This window comes from Miniopterus schreibersii (genome assembly GCF_964146895.1).
Source record: "Miniopterus schreibersii genome assembly, chromosome: 6".
Classification (NCBI taxonomy): Eukaryota; Metazoa; Chordata; class Mammalia; order Chiroptera; family Miniopteridae; genus Miniopterus; species Miniopterus schreibersii.
In genome coordinates this window covers 1696679-1715402 of record NC_138107.1, presented here as the reverse complement: position 1 = coordinate 1715402, position 18724 = coordinate 1696679, and the positions used below count along the sequence as shown (strand labels likewise).

Sequence of the window (18724 nt, the reverse complement as noted above, 5' to 3'; positions counted from 1 at the left end):
ATGGAGCCATTCTGACAGGCGTGAAGTGCTACCTCATTGTGGTTTTAATTTGCATCTCTCTGATGATTAGTGATGTTGAGCATCTTTTCACATGCCCACTGTCTATCTGTATGTCCTCTTTGGAGAAGTGTCTATTCAGGGCCTCCGCCCATTTTTTAAATTGGATTGTTTGGTTTTTTGGTGTTTAGTATGAGTTCTTTATAAATTTTGGATATTAACCCCTTATGTACCATTGGCGAATATCTTGGGGAACAGAGCTTTGGATGGAAATCTTCTGTCTCCTTTAGTTGCTGCAAGTAAATTAAACTACCCAACAACAACCACGTCTTGTTCTTGAACAGAGCACCCTAAGTGGCAAACCCCATGAGTTTAGTAAGATCACTGCCAGGATATTGATGTTAAGTCAAAACACATAATTCCATCATCACTAGGATCCCTCATGTTGCCTTTTTATAGCTACACCCACTTTCCTTCCAACCCCTTCCCCAAATCTAACAAACACTAATCTTCTTTCCATTTCTATAGCTTTGTAATTTCAAGAATGGTAAATAAAACCTTACAGTACAGTAAGGCTCTGGAGAATCATTCCAGTTGTCGAGTTACTCAATGGTCCATTCCTTTTGATTGCTGTGTAGTAATCTGTGGTATGAATTTACCACAGTTTGAACCTTCCCCTGAAAAAGGCGATTTGGGTTTGTCAACCAATGGTCTTGGTCAATTCAATACCAACAGGAATCCCCAATTTGGGGTGTGGTGAAGAAGGAAACTGTATTCAGTGCAAAACAGCTCAATTGTAATTCAGCATGGCAGTGAGGCAGCCCTGGGGCCAGGCAGCCCTGGGGCCAGAGCCTTGTCCAACTAGATTGCTCTGCTCTGCTCCAGGGAGACACCCTCTGTGGATCCTGGATCTGCTTCAGCCAGGGAACCACAGTTCTCAGCCTTCCCTGGAAAGGGAAATTGCACTTTCTGAGCCACCGGGGAGCTGGCTGAGATGAGCGGAAGTCCCCACCCCGTCTGCTGATTCCTCCATCCTCATGCAAATGAAGGCTCCAAATCCTCCCAGTTTGATTGGTCCAGAAAGCACTATCCTGATTGGTCAGAATAGAGCCACTCTGATTGGCCAGAGCTGCACAGCTCTGATTGAATGGGGAAAGCTTCGGTCCTGCTGGTTGAGCTGGGATTCCAGGAGCTCCCCTGTAAGGTCTGGCAGGGGTGCCAAGTAGAGTGCGGCGGCTGTTCAGTGCAGAGGCGTCTGCCTCAAGTGCAGTTTGTGTGAAAGACCCTTGTGCAGAAATGGCTGCTGGGCTGTATTTTTTAAAATTGGAGCCTTCTTACCCCCCAGAAGCACTTCTTAGTAGGTACCTTTTTTTTTTTTTTTTCAGGGTTCACAGGTTGTTTCCTTCTAATACAAATGCTGTAAACATTTGTGTACAGGTTTTTAACCTAAAAATAAAAGGCCTTTCAAAGTGAGAGGTAACAAACATTTAAGATTTTTAAAAATAACTATTAGGAAGCACAAATTAGGCAGAAGCCCAAATAGCTTTCCAATTAGGAGCGAAGGCAAGACATATTTATGAGAAAGAGAAGGGGACTAGTTCTATTAATAATAAAATAAAGGCATTTCTATTGGTTCAGATAAGGTAACATAATGACTATAATTCTAAACAGTGTTATTTTTATTTTTAAAATTTTATCTTTATTGTTGAAAGTATTATAGATGTCACCTTTTTTCCCCCACTGACCCTCTTCACACAGCTCCCGTGCACCCCCAGGCCTTCACCCCCCTATTGTCTGTGTCCATGGGTTATGCATATAAGTTCTTTGGTTAGTCTCTTCTGGGCCCCTACACCCCTAAACAATGGTTTTAATTTTCAGTGTAGTAGCCCTCTTCTGTGGTCATAATAATTGCTTTCTTGTTATCCTTGCAAACAGTTCTTTGGGGCACAATGTTGTGTTAGGCCCAGTCCCTGTTTTCCCTGTTTCAACATTCCAAAGATTTGAGGGGTAGACGTGCAGGTCTGTTCCCCTGGGATGGCAGCTCTGGCTCCATTTTAAAGTGGGTCTGTTCATATTATTTTTTACGTTTTGCCCCTTTTGATCAAGGTCTTTCTTTGAAAGCACCGCTGATCAGTCGTCAGAAAGAAGTACTGACCAGTTACTAAAAGCATTGTTGGTTCTCCGTTGTCAGGCGGCTCTTTCCTGATCTGCTACGTCCTGCGTAGGAGAGAAAATGGTTTTTTCGGAGCGTTAGGCCACATTTGAGTAACAAGAGTGCCAGCACAGGGGAGGGCTTTTCTTTCAGGGCAAATACCTTCTGCCAGTTCTTGAGGTTTCTCAAATTATCTTGTAAGCCTTATGGATCACCTTAAAATGTTGAGCAAGCATTATTAAGGTGGTGTCTATAATATCAAGCTATGGAAAGCAAACAATTATATATAACAGCAAAATTTTTATAATAACAAAATGCTAAGTCCAATTGGAAGAATAAATCTGACCAGGAGACAATACCCGAGGGCAGTCAGCTGAAGATATTAAAGAACCATGAGGTGTCAGTGGACACTGTACTTAATCATTTGGTTTATGTTCAGATTTAATCCAGGCTCATCTTTACTTTATCAGAGTACAGCAAGAGGTGTTAACAAACAGAGCAAACCCCACCTTGCTCATCTGGGATATGGTCAAGAGCAGTTCCATTGTCTAACATACTCATGCAAGGGAATTTAAAGATTTCTCTTGACTGGTTATTGCTGTGGTGGTCATTGCAATACCTGCCCAAGGAAAAATTATTCTTCCAAATCTGGTCCTTCACTAGGCTGACATCTCCAGGCACTGAATATCCTTGAGTATTATGCAGAACCGATTGCAAAGTAAGTTCAAAGGTGATGCCCAACGTTGAGTTGTCTTCCCAGACAGAAACTAGAGGAGAAAGGGAACCAGTATTATAGTCAGTGCTTGGCCTCATATTGTTTGTGAGATAGGAAGGAACTGAAGTAGGGGAGGAGAAATGAAGGCTTGCCCAGAATCTTGGGTCACCTGTCCACAACAGATGTCATCTGCTTCATTTCCAAGTAATTTTTTATTTCAAATCCTCTGTTGGTTGATCAGTTCAGTTAGGAGCAAGAGCTTTTTCAAAAATTGTGAAACACGAATCCAGGCATCATCACCTTTAAATCTGGTCACAAATGAATGAGTTAAGCGGCGTTTCCGTAGTGTAGTGGTTATCACGTTCGCCTCACAAATGAATGAGTTAAGAGTATCAGAATTTTGAAGGGATCAGGGAGGAAGCAAAAGATTGATGTTTCAGTTTTGCTTAAGGTATAATTTACTAAGTTGCTGTAGGTCATGAGCTTAGAAGAAAATATATATATATTGAAAACAAGATAAAAAACCATAATATTTTATATAAAAAGTTATAAAAATTATAATAATTCTGATCAGTTCACTTAGTCCCATGTTATTAATACTTATTGATCTTGATGTTTTTGTTAGCAGTTTTATGAATCCAGTCTTTCCTTAGAGTTCTATAGGTCTTTTAACCAGTTCAGTGTTATGTTTTTAAATTTATCAGAAACCTGCATTTTAGCACATTTTTCAGGGTGGTTTTTTTTTTATGAATCTTTGAAGATGAAAAAACTTCTAAAAACATTTTTGCCAGCATCAGAGTAAAATAATAATTGTTTGTAAATAATAAAAGACTTGCCCAGCTGGTATGGCTCAGGGGTTGAGCATCGACCTAGGATCCAGGAGGTCGAGGTTCAGTTCCCATCAGGGCACGTGCCCGGGTTTCGGGCTCCATCCCCAGTGGGGGGCGTGCAGGAGGCAGCCGATCAATGACTCTCTCATCATTGATGTTTCTCTCTCTCCCTCTCCCTTTCTCTCTCTGAAACCAATAAATATATATTTAAATAATAATAATAAAAGACTTAAAAATGGCCATGGTTAAAGATTTGATGAGTTTATATACATACATACATATAAATGATGTAAGTGACCGAGTTATTCACTCTGACCTTAGCTTGCCTGTATATGAAGTTCTTTTCTTAATATCCTTCCTCCACAAACCTTCTGCAACTTACATATACATTTCAGGTTCTGTCCTATCATTTTCTTTCTTATTTTGAAAACAACCATTTTATTTTAGGAAAAAAATCTCTTTCCTTTTTCTACCTTTATTACAACAACAATAAATAATAAATAAATGTCATTTTTATATTTTCTATCCAGAAAACACAGTCTACTTTTCTTCTCTTCTAAACAAAACGAATCTCCATGCTTCATACCTTCTTTTGCTGAACACACACCTCTTATTTTCCATATACAGTCATTTTGTTTTAGCCTTACTATTTTCTAGTACTTCTGTAGAAAGCCATAGCTGGTTTATAAACCAGTTTTGTCAAGGGAACCTATACAGCAGTCTGTAGTTTTAAAAAGTTCTCTTCTTTTTTCCCTTCAGTCTCCATGGACAATGTTTGGTTAGTTCCTGGCTGTTTACATTTCAAAGACATAAAAAGATTTGTAACTTTCAGAGACAGAAAAAGTCTTTAGGTTTTTTAGCAATATACCAGTATATATCAGAATTTTAGGAATTTTATATAATTTTTTGGACATTTATATTAGTAACATAGTGGCATAAATATAGTCAAAGGTTTAGGCACTATTTGACAATGCCTCTCCTGCATTTTGTAGCATTATTTGGTATGTTGAATAAGCATAATTAGCTTAATTTCTTTCTTTGATAAAAAGAAAAAATTTTTGAAATGTTTCAGGGATTCTTCTGAAAAATCTCAAAGTTCTTAATAATTTCAAAAGTCAAGAAAAATATTCTATTTCATTTTTGAATCTTGGGAAGTTCATCAAACATATCAAAAGGTTTAAAAATGTGGAACAATAATTTGTGAAATATTTATTTAACCAAAGTAACAACACAAGATTTTAAAGACAAATACAGAAGTTACATAGTTACAAGTAAAATTTTACTTATTACTGCAAAGATTAAGATTTCTTTTAAAAAATTCAAGGCCCGCTTGGCACATGCCCGGGTTGTGGGCTCGATCCCCAGTGGGGGGCGTGCAGGAGGCAGCCGATCCATGACTCTCTCATCATTGATGTTTCTGTCTCTCTCTCTCCCTCTCCTTTCCTCTCTCTGAAACCAATAAAGATATATCTAAAAAAAAAAAAAATCAAGGCCCTAGCCCTGGCCAGTTTTGCTCAGTGGTTAGAGCATTGGCTCGGGGTCCCTGGTTCGTGGGCTGCAGCCAATCTCTCACTTCAATGTTTCTCTCTCTCTCCTTATCTCTAAAAGTCAATTTTAAAAAAACCTTAAAAAACCCCACAAAAAACAAGGATCTGACTAAGACAACATCAAACACACCTTTGTTTTTAGGCCAAAAACTGGTTATAAAATCTGATCAGGAGCTGACCAGTAGTACAGGAAAACTGTCCTTTTAGCAGAGAAATAACATTAATTGTTAGCTTTACATAAGCACACTGTTGATATAAAAGCTTAATTTTTTAAAACTCTTACAATAACAGTTTAACTTTAGGCAGTTTAATTATAAGATGTAAAATTCTGAAATAACCAGGACAAAATTATTTTCATTCCCTTAATGAAAACATATCTCTATATCTTATACCATCTTTTACTGCAAACACATATTCTTTCCATGTTAATTAGAAAGTTTACCCTTGGACACCTCAATTTCTAGTGACAACTGAAAGTGAACTATCAGCGTTCTTTAGATTGGCAAAAATGTGACTCCACATTCCAGGAAGACCAAATAGCAGAGCACTTTCAGAGAACTGAGAGGCAGAGGCACTTGAGAGCAGACAGCTTGGGCCAGAGTTGACGGAGGTGGGAGGACAGGTGGACAGGAAGGCAGGGCAGACCAGAGACTGAGTCTCCCAGGTTGTGGCTTCAGCTGGGCAGCAGTGCAAAGTCTCTGGGGATTTTAAGCAGAGAGGAACAGCATGGTCAGAGATGACTGCAAAGAGATTGTGCTGGTTTCATGTCAAGAACGGGTCAGAGTGGGGCAAGAGGTGATGGGGAAACACACAGTAGGCCACTGTGCTGCAGAAGGCCATGCAGACCTGGCCTGTTGACTGTGTCAGGGGGAGGAATGGTGCAGAGGCTGGGGGCATTTGGAAGGAAGCAGAAGACTTTGGCCCAGACTGTCCTTGAGGATCTGGAGAACAGGAGGTGCCGTGGTGATTCACCCCTTCAGTGCCTTATTTTTCTAATAAGCTCCTTACTAGGAAAGGCAGCAATAAAGAAAGGGTGCCTTGGATCTTCTGAGAGACTGGAAAGCATGGAGCCTTGGCTTTGCCTTGTGTGAGTGTTGCTAGTTCCCACCAGCACACAAGCCTGGTGATCGCATATAAAAGGAGAATCTTGGGCAGAAGCCACCTACCCAGCAACAGTAAGCACGAGGCAAGTGGACGCAGGCAGAGCACGTCCAAGGCCCGGGGTTGCAGAATGCTGATTACATTCAGATCTCTTGGGGTTGCTTTTAAAAATTCAGATTTGCAGATTCCACCTCAGACTCACCAAATCAGAATATTCAAAGCTTGAGGCCAGGGGATCTGATTTTTTAAGTAAGACTCAAGCGACTGTGTTGTACAGTCAAAGTTAGAAATCCAAGTATATAAAGTCATCATTGCTGTGTAACAAATAACAAGTTTAGTGATTTAAACAACACACATTGATTAACTTACCACTTCTAAGTGTAAAGAGTCTGGCCCGTCTCCACTGGGTCCCTGCTCAGGGTCCCTTAGGTCTCATCTGAAGGCTACACTTTCGGAAGGGCTCACATTTGAGCTCATGTGGTTGTTGGCAGAATCTAGCTCCTCCAGGGCTATTGAACTGAGGTCCTAGCCATCTGGCTGGATGTGGCCCTGAGTTGCTTGCCACATGGGCTTCTTTCCACGGCGTGGCACCTTGCTTCCTCAAAGAGCACAGGCGAGAAGGCAAGAGAGGTCTGCCCCCAAGACAGAAATCTCAGTCGTATGAAACCTAATCATGGAACCACATTCCACATATTCTGTTGGTCACATCCAGCTTACACTCCGGGGGGGGGCCACAAGGGGGTGAGCACCAGGAGCCAGGGATCATTGGGGGGCATCTTCTGGTCCATCTGCCACACCGGTTTCAAAAAAGGCAAGTGTAACCCCAAGATCTGAGCTTTGAAGTTCAATGAAATGATGGAAGCAAAGTTCTTGGGATGGTGCCTGGAACACGGTAACAATCCCATAGACGTCAGATATTTTTACTACTGTTATGACAGTGAAATAACACTGCGTTTGGGTTGTGTCATGAACAAACGGCTTCTTCCTCAGATGGTTGTGCTTAAGACAATCATGGGCACATGGTACACGTACATTCACTTGTGCCCTTATTTAAAAATGAATTGGGGCCCGGCCAGGGTGGCTCAGCGGTTGAGCATCGACCTGGGATCCAGGCAATCGGGGTTCGAGTCCCGGTCAGGGCACAGGCCCGGGTTGCGGGCTCGATCCCCAGTGGGGGGCGTGCAGGAGGCAGCCGGTCAATGACTCTCATCATTGATGTTTCTCTCTCTCTCCCTCTCCCTCTCCTTTCCTCTCTCTGAAATCAATAAAGATTAAAAAAAAAAGAATTGGGGGTGTTAAAAGACTAAAATATACTAAAGTAGAATCCTGTTAATGAAATTAAATAAAAATAAAGAGGAAGGAGAATTAGAAGATTATGGTGATATCAGAGGAAAAGAAATCTGTGTACCCTGTAAGGCCCTGGAAACCTGTTAAAACAGGCCTGGCATACATACAAGTAAATGTGACCTGTTAAGATAACTGCCAGCTATTCTAGGGAGGAAGGAAAGGAAAAGGAATTTAAGGAATGACTTTACGGAAATGTATGGGCTGAATAGTCTCACCCTCTCAAGTTAATATGTTGAAGCTCTAACCCGGGTACCTCAGAATGTGACTGTATTTGAAGATAAGAGGTGATTAAGTTAAAATGAAGCCATTAGGGTGGGCCCGACTCAATCTGACTAGTGTCCTTATAAGAAGAAGAAATTTGGACACACACAAAAACACCAGGGATGTGAGTGCACAGAGGAAAGACCATGCGAGGACAGGACAGGAAAAGAGCCATCTGCACCCAAGGAGAGAGTCCTCAGAAGAAACCAAACTTGCTGACATGTTGATCTTAACTTGTAGCCTCCAGAACTGTGAGAAAATACATTTCTGTTTAGGCCACCTAGTCTGTGGTGTTTTGTTACGGCAGCCAGAGCAAACTAATGCAGCTACACAGAGAGGTCTCCATTGATTTCAGGGTTTTATTTTCACAGCATGTAAAATCACCGAAGATGGTTTCATATAAAGCAAGGACAGTACAAAGGGCTAGAGGAGCAAAGGCCGGGTTGACTCAGTCTTTGGGAGTTGCAGAGGAGTGTCGCGTTAACATACACCGAGAGCAAACAGCTTTGCTCCGTCCCGTCGCCATGGAGAATGATCTTCCACCTGGAGAGCACCCCGGCCACACCTGACCACGGAGAACAGCGACATGGGTTGAGAGGAAAGGCGGACAGACACCAGATCAGGAGGCGGTGCGTGCCCTACGGCCTAGAATGTTTTTCTTAAATGTGTGGGGTGTTTTTAAAGGTCTTAAATAGACGAGTGACATGATTGTTCTTGCATTTTAGGAAGGTCACCCTGGCACGCGGGTGAATTGGGGGAAGATGTAAGGAAACCCGCAGGAGGCCGGCTCTGGGAGTCCACTGATGAGGAACAAGGGTGGTAGAAAGGCGGAGTCTGAAGGACTTGGCACTGACTAGAAGCCAGGGCAAGACGTTTCCCAGCCTCCTAACTGGGAAGACTGGGTTGCTGGAATACTGAGAGCAGCCCTAGGAATAAGAGCAGCTGAAGGCATGCAGAGCGAGGGGTTTTCAGTGTGGGGTGTAAGACAGAGCCAGGGACTTCCTGCGAGCCAGGGCCTCGGGAGACTCCTCTGGACTAAAGGGGACAGACAAAGCCATTCATCCAACTGAGGTCGCTGGACACTGTTTCTTTAGAGAAGAAGACGGGCACTGAGGAGGGAGCCCTCGGAGACCCCGATAGCTAAACGGAGAGGAAGAGGGAATTGAGGACCCAGTCAGAGAGCGGCAGGAGGACAACCTGGAGAGCACTGCCAGACGGGCCAGGAAGACGGAGACTGACACCTTTTATATTGAGTTAAGAGTTCATCATCTGCCACTTCCCACTAAAACACAGTAAACTCCATAAGAGCAGGAGCACTTTCTGCTGTGTGCAGTGTTGCACCCCCAGCCCCTGTGGGTCAGCCAAGGTCTAGCTAAGAAACAACAGTAGGTATGTCTGTGGGGAACACTGGTAACCCAGAGGTAACAACTAGGAAAGTATCTGCCAGGCTTCTGGGGACAGGGAACAAAAGGGAAGAAACTGAACTTTTGAAGAAGGGCTTAAAGAGAAGGAGCTTGGAATCAACTGCCACTGTTGGAAGGACACAGACAGGAGTAGTAAACAGAAAGTTAGAAATAGCCCTCCTCTGCATCCCAGTCTCCCTCTAGCTCCCCCTTTAAGAGAACTTAAAAAAACAAAACTGGCAGAGGTTTGGGAAGTGTATTTTGCAGATGTCTGGCCTGAACATCACCGAATAGAGTCTATAAGGGAGGATATGAAAAGGAGAGAGAATAGATTAATAGGGAGGGACACATTTGAACAGTGCCTGGCAAATATCAACAAATATCTTTTGACTACTTTCCACGTGATAAACAAAGACATTAAGAGCAGGATATTAAATATCAATCTTGTTTAGTTTTGAGCCAGGTGCTTATCTTGACTCTCTAAATATCACTTCTCTTTTCTCGACTTCTTGTTTCTCTTTTTACACCTTCCTGCACCTCCCAGTTTGGACGACTTAAGGTCCAGTCAACAGCACTGGAAGCAGGAAAGGGGTCTGATGATATTGAAACAGGGGAAAAATTTTTTTCTTTTTCATGTAGGATGTCATTAGTGGTCTGGTGGTAAGCAACTGCAGAATAATGGCAAAAGATAAACAGTCAGTAATTAATAAAAATTATTGCACACCACACTATGGTTTCCACATCCCCAGTACAAGTCTCCATCCCCTTCTCGCTCTCAACTAGTGAATTTCTTGATGCTGATGTTCCTTGTAACAGAGACAATTGCCAAGCATATCTCAAAGACAAATGAAAAATCTCCTAGCTCTGTCCTCAAGTGGTATTTTAAAAACAAAAGAATTCTGGAGTATTTAATTCTTAATGAAAATCACTGTTTTGTAACGAAACATTACAAGGTTGGGTTAAACAGCAAATTACCCGTTCGGTCTCATCGGATTTTTTTTTAAGGGATAGTGTATACTTTCGATAGACAAAAACTAGAGAGAGAAGAAAGATTTTTGTTAACTCCCTTCATTATCTCGTTCCTTTCAGGTTAAGACTGAGAAAAGAAAAAACAAAAAAACAAAACCACTGCCCCCTCTGAGGCTCGAACTCAGGACCTTCAGATTATGAGACTGACGCGCTGCCTACTGCGCTAAGGAGGCCGCTGGCCAGCGGCGCGCGCAGGGCGTCTACCAGCCTTACCATGGGGCCGCGGCTGACGGCTCCCGAGTCCGACTTCTAAACAAAGTGCGACAGCCTCAAAGTATCCAAGCGAGGGAAAGTATCCAAGCGAGGGAAAGTATCCAAGCGAGGGAAAGTATCCAAGCGAGGGAAAGAAGTATCCAAGAGGGAAAGTATCCAAGCGGCGCAGAACGCGGCCCGGGTTCCCGCGCGCCCCCGTCGGCGACGTGCGGGCTGGAGGCCGCCTGCGGGTGTGACCCGGGGACCCGCCGTGGGAACGCAAACCAGGCTCGGTCGCAGGGTCTGCACTTTGCTCGCTCCCTAGGTTCTGGGGAGGCGCTCGGCCCCCTGAAGTGGACGGACGGGGGGCCGGCGCCTCGGATTCTCCCCTCGCTCCCCCGGGCCGCGCGCCCTCTGCGACTCTGGGTCTGCGCGGCCCCTTCTTCCCGTGCTGGGGACTCGGGCAGGAGGCTCCTCCCGCGCCACCCGCGGCGTCCCCGATCAGGGCCCACCTGGGAGCGGGTCCGAGGGGTGGGCGGGGCGGCTCGGCGGGCGGGGCGGGGGCGGGGCGGGGGCGGGAGGGGGGCGAGGCGGCGTCCAGCTCCGGGAAGCGCGGCCAGCCGGCCGGAGGCGGTAGCGTGGCCGAGCGGTCTAAGGCGCTGGATTAAGGCTCCAGTCTCTCCGGGGGCGTGGGTTCGAATCCCACCGCTGCCACACGGTTTTCTGTTTCACCACGACCTACTCCATACCCTGTTCTTATTCCCCAAGTGGACAGTTCGCAGAGGCTCCTTCTGAAGGGAGGCTCCCCAACTCCTACCGTCTCTCTTTTCCCAGAGGTCAGAGGTAATACCAACTCTCACCATTTCCAAAATGGGCACCGACACATGGTAGCCTTCACTTAATTATTTCAAAAAGTTAACGAGCACCTGCTTGTATGTGTGTGTAATATTTACTCTATCATTGTATTTTCACCACCCAGAAGCATCCAACATATAACAGTCCTACATTTAAGTTATTCGTGTATTTTTAAAAATTTAGTCAGCGCCTACTATGTGCTAGATACTTACGTAGGACCCGTAGATACAGTAGTACTTACTTGTTACATTATTTAATAAATGATGAATGAATGAATAGCTGCCTATCTCCCTGCCTCTACTTGCAGCTGGAGACAGGTCCTGCCCAACCACTGTCCTCAGCGTCCCCGCAGCGTGTCCTTTCACAGGTTGAACCCTAACTATGCTGCGGCTACTGTACGCAAGGCCCTGGCCTTGCCACTCAACTGCGCCCACAGCGCGCCAGCTAGAGGCCCTCCTGCCCCTGTGCGGGCGTTGCTGCGCCTTCCCTCCGCGTCCTCTGTCTGCTCCGAGCGGCTCGCTCCGCCCTCACCGCGTCTCCTCTTTCCCTGGGTCTCAGCTTGGAGTTGCTTTCTCCTGGAAGCCTCCCTTGATTGCTCCTTCTGGAATTACAATTAGGTACTGAGAATATGAAGAGGAACAAGAGAAAGGGCCCCTGCTCTCGTGTCTAGTAGGGGAGACAAGCATTAGAAGCATAATGGCCCCAAGACGACACAACTTCTACTGCAAAGAATGAGATTGAACTATAAATGGCATCTTAGATCTATTGTTACCAGAATAAAGAAAGTTATCGAATGTTACCGGACAGTACAACGTATAGTACACTTGAAATTGTTCCCACCGGTAACTGTCAGAGGAGAGAAAATGCGGAGGTTATAAATTTTACTTCAGACACTTCAGTTTGAGTTGTTAGAAAGAGTGGGTATTTGTTTCATAAATCGAGTACATGAATTCACTAATTTATACATTTTTTAAAATAGAAATTTTAAAAAATAGATAAATACAGCAAAGGAGAAATGCAGCGTGGTGGGGAGCAGGCAGCAAGCCTCCGCACGGCCATCCTCTCTGGCTGCCCTCTGTCTGCCCGCAGCCGGGCTTTCCTGTTGGCATGCATTGGGTATGCCCTGTGATCACTTGGCCCATCTCAGTGGATTTTTGTGTAATTGCTTTTCTCCATGCATCATAAGTTTTGCCACATACAGAGGCATGTTTCTCTTGCTTCCCCACATAATAAAAACGAAATGAATATTTGTGGTAAGTTTCGATGAATACCTACATGAAAGAAGAGCTTTCTAATTTGTGAAGTGAACTGGGTGTACAGAGCTGGGGAGCCAGGAAGACTGAGGGCTTCGGGTTTAGGTACGGCCACGTGTTCCTTTCTGCAGACACGCCACCAGGTTGGGTTCTGGACTGCTGCTGACTAGGCCGCTGACTTGCTCATTCTGGACTCAGCCCCCCTACCCAGTGGCTGCAAACCATCCTTGCTCAGATTACCGGACAGACACTGCTTCTGGATTGTGGAACTTGCCGGAGCCCGCCGGCAGAGTCGAACGGTCCTGAGGAAGGGTGAGGATGGAGAAAAGACAGACACAAAAAAGACGGGATCGGGAGGACTGCAGCTCGTGGCTGCCGCAGCCCCCAGTTTATTTTCCCAGCTCGCTTTATACAGACACTGTTGATTTTGCTGAACAGCACCCCGCCCCGCATTCCTACCCCTTGGGCGATACAGAGTAGTTCCTTCAAGGCCCCATGAACGCTCTTTCAGCGTAAACACTCTGCCTCCTGCAGGAGCTCAGACCTTGGTAACTGTCCTTATCTCGGCTTCTAATGGGAACTTGTGGGGAGGGTTGAGCCCTTGGCTTGGTATGTGGCTTGACTGCCCCTTGACCCTACAGGCCAGGGCCAGCTTCCTAATAAGCCTTTCTAGAATTTATGGCCTCAAGCTAAATTAGTATCGCCTTGGTGCCTCGAGGTCTGGGTCAGGGAGCAGGGGCCACATCTGCAGCTCACCCAGGCAGCCCCTCTGTGCCTGGGGCCACAGCGGCTCCCCACATCTCCCCCCCATTTATTACCTTGAGACACCTTTATCTATCGCCTGCAGGCGCAGCATGTGGAGGTCACGGCGAATTTCTTTAATTCCTTTTATGCCCAATTTTAGGAAGAGGGGTAAACATAACATTATTGTAAGGATAAAGAAAGCCAAACAAGCCAGTCCTATAGCTAAATGTGTAACGCTTCCCATGGATGGCACTATGCTAAGGATTTGTTAATGATGTTCTCTGCTGTATCCCTAAGTCTTCATCTAGCTGCGGAGCATTGGGAATATCTACGATCTCCTTGTGTAAACTCTCCATATCTAGGGACACATTGCTGTCATGCCAAACCCCTAGGAGATGGCGTTGGATTTTTTCCCAGGGGTGCTCAGGTTTGTTACATTCCTTCTGGGTGACACAGATCCATCTATATCTAGCATGGCAGGTAAAGGAAGTTCTCATTTTTAATGCCTGCACCTCATCCCCTAGATAATTAACTACATCAAATAAGGTGTTAATTCTGTCATTTAACTTGGTATCAATGGCCTCCTGAGTTCCTAAGGCCGTGCTCACGTTTTTAGACAGCTGGTTGACGGCATGGGCCGTCTGCGCCTCTCTCGTGAGGGCCACGGCAGTGGTGGCAGCCGTGGCAATGAGGGAGGCGAGGGCGGCGATGCCCACTGCCAGGAGACCGATGAACCGGCGGCTCCGTGGCGCTAAAGCATGCTCTACCTCTCCCCACAGTTGGAGCCCCTCATCACGACACCACGGCCTGACACACTGACAGGCCACATCATAAAGGGGGCTGTTGCACCACTAAGACCTGAGTACCCGAGGCCCCCCACTACACAGTTGGCAAGAGTACAGCTGTTACAGGTCACATTATAGCCCCAGCCACTTTTGGTAATTTTTACAGTCCCGACGACAAGCCCCCAAGGGTGTGGCACGCAGGCCTGGGCCCATTGATACCGCTCAGTGGAGAGTCCGCTAATCTGGATGTGGCCTCGCTCGTCATTTGTTATGGACATATTAGGTCCCATGGCTGCAGCCAGCCTCCACAGCTGTGTTTGTGGCCTTCCCCCGGGGACTGTCCAAAGGCCCTCAACAGTCCACCGATGAGTGGATCCAGGCTCAGTAAGGTTGGCCTTGTAGGGGCTCCAGTCCTGCAGGGTCTCATTGACCCCGGGTATGCTCCACACCGTGGCCTTGTCCTCCCTGCAGGTAGCCCATACAGGCCCCCTGGTATGGTTCCTAGTGTCCGGCTCGCACAGAGGGACATCAGGGGCTTCCCCAATGTCCTGTTTCGGAGCCCCGTTGTTTTGTAGTCCCATGAGGGTTACTCTCCACCGGGTGTAATTTCCTGCTCTTATTCTGTAGGTGGAGTTACTAATAGTCACATCAAGGTACCACTGAGGCGTCCATGTCTGGTGCGTGGTTGTGTCAAGGGTGACACACCCTGTGGCCTCAGTGATTGATGGCAGAGAGACAAATGGGCAGCCCTCCAGCAGTCCCTGCAAAGCTGAAATTGGACTGACGGAAGGCAGCTATGTGGCCGCTGCTGAGCCCCCCAAGCCCCCATGTGCAGCTGGTATAAACAGGAACGGGCCTAAGGCCCCATTCCGCAGCGTGGAGCATCGGGGGATCAGGCACATAAGCCCAATATACTTTGGCCCGTGTCGCAGGAGCCTGGCTCATCAAGAGCGCTAACATGGCCCAGAAGATGGTCGTGGCAGGAGGCGTCCCTCCTCGCCCGCGAACCATGTCCTCAGCCCCCTTTCTCTTCGTCTCCATCTGACTCCGGATCAGACGCCGCCTTGTTCTGATTCGGCGAGTCGGGGGCCGGTCTTTGAGGCTCAGCCGCTGCATTCCCTCTGTCAGTCGCCTGGTTCCCCGCGAACCGCACCAGCCTCTCCGGGAGCCACCGCACCGCCTCGGCATCCTGTGGGAAAACACAAACATGCCCTCGCCCCCAAATGAGTACTGGGTCTGGACCCTGCCACTGCCCCGTGAGTGGATCTTTCCACCACACGAGGGTGTAGGTAGACCGAGACTGGGCCTGCCAAAAGCGCTGTGCCGCAGAGAGGCCCTGACGGTCCAGAGTTAAAAAATTAAGTATGAATAAAGTGTGGTTAAGGTAGTTCACTTGGCTCAGGGGGTACAGCTCCCCCTTTTTATTTTTTGTAACTGCACCTTGAGCGTCCCGTGGGCTCGTTCTACTATTCCTTGTCCCTGGGGATTGTAAGGTATGCCCGTGATATGCTTGATTTGTAATTGCTGGCAGGATGTCTGGAACTTTTTGCTGGTGTGTCCTGTACCATTGTCAGTTTTGATAGACTTTGGAAGGCCCATGGTGGCAAAGCATCGGAGGAGTGGGCAAGAACGTGTTTAGCAGCTTCTCCAACCTGAGCTGTTGCAACCATAAATCCTGAATAAGTACCTACTGTTACGTGGACGTATTTAAGCCTTCCAAGGTATGGGATATGGGTGACGTCCATTTGCCAGAGGTGATTTGCCATCAGCCCACGCGGGTTAACCCCATAGTGGGGAACAAGTACGGTGGCAGGGCACTGCTGACATTGTTTTACAATCTGTCGGGCCGCTTCTCTGGTGATCTTAAATTGCTGCCTGAGACTGTTGCTGTTTTGATGGTGAAGTTTATGGGACTGCTGAGCAAGCTGTTCCTGGGTAACCATGACCTGACGCGTCGCAGCATCAGCCAGCTCACTGCCCAGAGATAAGGGCCCAGGTAAGTTAGTACGGGCCCGAAGGTGGCCAAAGAAACAAGGGTGTTGGCGACCACGAATAACCTGCGTATAGTTCTGAATAAGGTTTGTACCTCACTATTCTGGGTACCTATAAGGGGAACCGCCTCAATCTGCAGCGTGGCTCTATAAATGTATTGGCTGTCTGTATATATATCGAGGGCTTGAGTTTGGTGTTCCTGCAGCACGGCCTCTACGGCTTTCAGTGCCACCACTTGTGCTGATGTGGAGCCCGTTGCCCAACTGACTGTGGTTCCGTTGACAAAATACGCAGCGGTCCCATTGGAAGACCCGTCAGTATAAACAGTCAACGCATGCGGGATAGGGTCAGTAACTACCCGTTTGGGGAACACAGATTCATGTAGTGCCGCAAATTGAAGTAGCTTATCAGATGGCACATGATTGTCAAGTTGTCCAGAATAGCCAGCTAACGCCGCCCCCCAGGCATCACTATTCTGCAATAACCAATCTACTTGCTGCTTCGTAAAAGGGACAAAGATGGTTGGGGTTCCTTGCCTGTTACCTTCCTGGATTCCAACCTGATCATTTGTATTAAGGTAGCTACGGTGTCATGGTAGGGCATGGGAACCCGGGCTGGAGACACAGGTAGGTGCAGCCACAACAAGGGAGCCTTCTGATAGAGGACCGCAGTAGGGGTGCGCCGGGTGGGCAAGATGTAAGCCTCCCAGGTGGCATGATAGTCGAAATAAGGGGTCTTCTGTTGACCAAGAGCTTCCTCAACCTTGGCCAACTCAGCCCTCCCCTCAGGGGTCAAGTGCCGCTCCGATGTAGGGTCGGCATTCCCCTTGAGGATGTCAAATAAGGGCTTAAGCTCTCCTGTTGTAATTTTTAAATGCGGCCTGATCCAGTTGATGTCCCCAAGCAGTCTCTGGAAGTCATTGAGTGTTTTAAGGTTGTCCTTCCATAACTCCAGCTTTTGGGGACTAAAGTAATGAGGCTCTAGATGGTAGCCCAAATATTCATACGGTGCCTGCCTTTGCACTTTCTCGGGGGGGATTACAAGGCCCTTAGCAGTCAACCCCTGTTGCAGCTCAGCATAAGCCGCAAGCAAGACCCCTTCCTGGGTATGGGCAATAAGAATGTCATCCATGTAATGAACCATGTAGACCTCAGGATATTTCTCTCTGGTCTCGGCTAACGCACTAGCAACAAATTTCTGGCACAGGGTAGGACTGTTAGCCATGCCCTGGGGGAGCATGAGCCAATGGTACCTTTTCACAGGCTCTTTGAAGTTGACTGAGGGCACACTGAATGCAAATCTTTTGCAGTCCGCTGGATCTAAAGGGATAGTATAAAAACAGTCTTTGAGATCTAAAATGATCTTGTAGGTATTCTTTGGAATGGCCATGGGTGAGGGCAATCCAGGCTGTAGAGCCCCCATAAGCTCCATGGCCTCATTGACTCGTCTTAAATCTTGTAACAACCTCCATTTCCCTGATTTCTTCCTAATAACAAAAATGGGTGAGTCCCAAGGGGAGTTCGAGGGGGCTATGTGCCCCCTCTCCAGCTGTTCCTGCACCAGCTGCTCTGCGGCCTTTATTTTTTCTTCTGTTAGGGGCCATTGATCAACCCACACAGGCTCCTCAGACTTCCAAGTGATGGGATCTGCGTGGAGTGCAGGACGACCAACGACCCCCACTAGAAATACTCTAACCCTGCTCTGTCAGGCCTCTTAGAAGCCGCTATTGGGTGTTTTATCCCTTGGTTATGCTTTCCCAGCCCCTGAGAGGGCAGTAACCCCTGATCAAGCATCTGCTGAGTAACTATGGCGTCAGGGCTAAAAAGATAGACCCCCATTTGAGCCAGTACATCTCGTCCCCATAGATTAGTGGGAACGGTAGGGAGTACATAAGGTTGGAACGTTCCTGTGTGCCCTTCCTCATCCGTCCAAGTCAACAGGTCCGTGCTTTGCTCTGGGCTGCGGGCCTGTCCTATGCCTTGCAGCTGAGTGATAGCTTCCTGAGAGGGCCATTCAGGCGGCCACTGTTCCCTAGAAATCACAGAAACATCAGCCCCTGTGTCTAGGAGCCCTACGAATTTTCGGCCTTGTATACTTAATATCAACTCAGGCTGTTCTAGTCCAATTTCTTGAAGCCAGTAAACATCTGAGGATCCGAAGCCTGGGCTTCCTCTCTGCCTCTGGGACTTGGTTCGCCCCTGTACTACTTGAGGGAGTAATATCAGCTGGGCTAGCCGCTGCCCTGACTGTACTACTGAAATGGTGGAGGGGGAGTGAGCCATGACCTTAATCTCTCCCGTATAATCCTTGTCAATGACTCCAGGGGCTACTAATAGCCCTTTCCTGGTGCTACTGCTGCGACCCAGCAAGAGTCCCACCGTCCATGGCGGCAGGGGCCCATACATCCCAGTGGGCAGGGCCTGCATCCCCATTTCAGGGTCAATACTGTGTAGGCGGTGGAACAGAGGTCCAATCCGGCGCTGCCTGGGTGGCTTGGTAGAGCTATTGAATGGATTGGTGT

The 18724-nt window shown here is 47.1% G+C and overlaps 1 long non-coding RNA gene across 1 annotated transcript; it reads right to left on the bottom strand.

Moving 5' to 3' along the window:
- Positions 1-2310: 2310 nt before the first annotated feature.
- On the bottom strand, positions 2311-3260 carry LOC308558547. Its single transcript, XR_013999027.1, has 3 exons — positions 3034-3260; positions 2769-2916; positions 2311-2364 (listed from the first exon to the last, which is right to left on the bottom strand). It is a non-coding gene; the product is annotated as an uncharacterized lncRNA (long non-coding RNA).
- Between the last annotated feature and the right edge of the window lie 15464 nt (positions 3261-18724).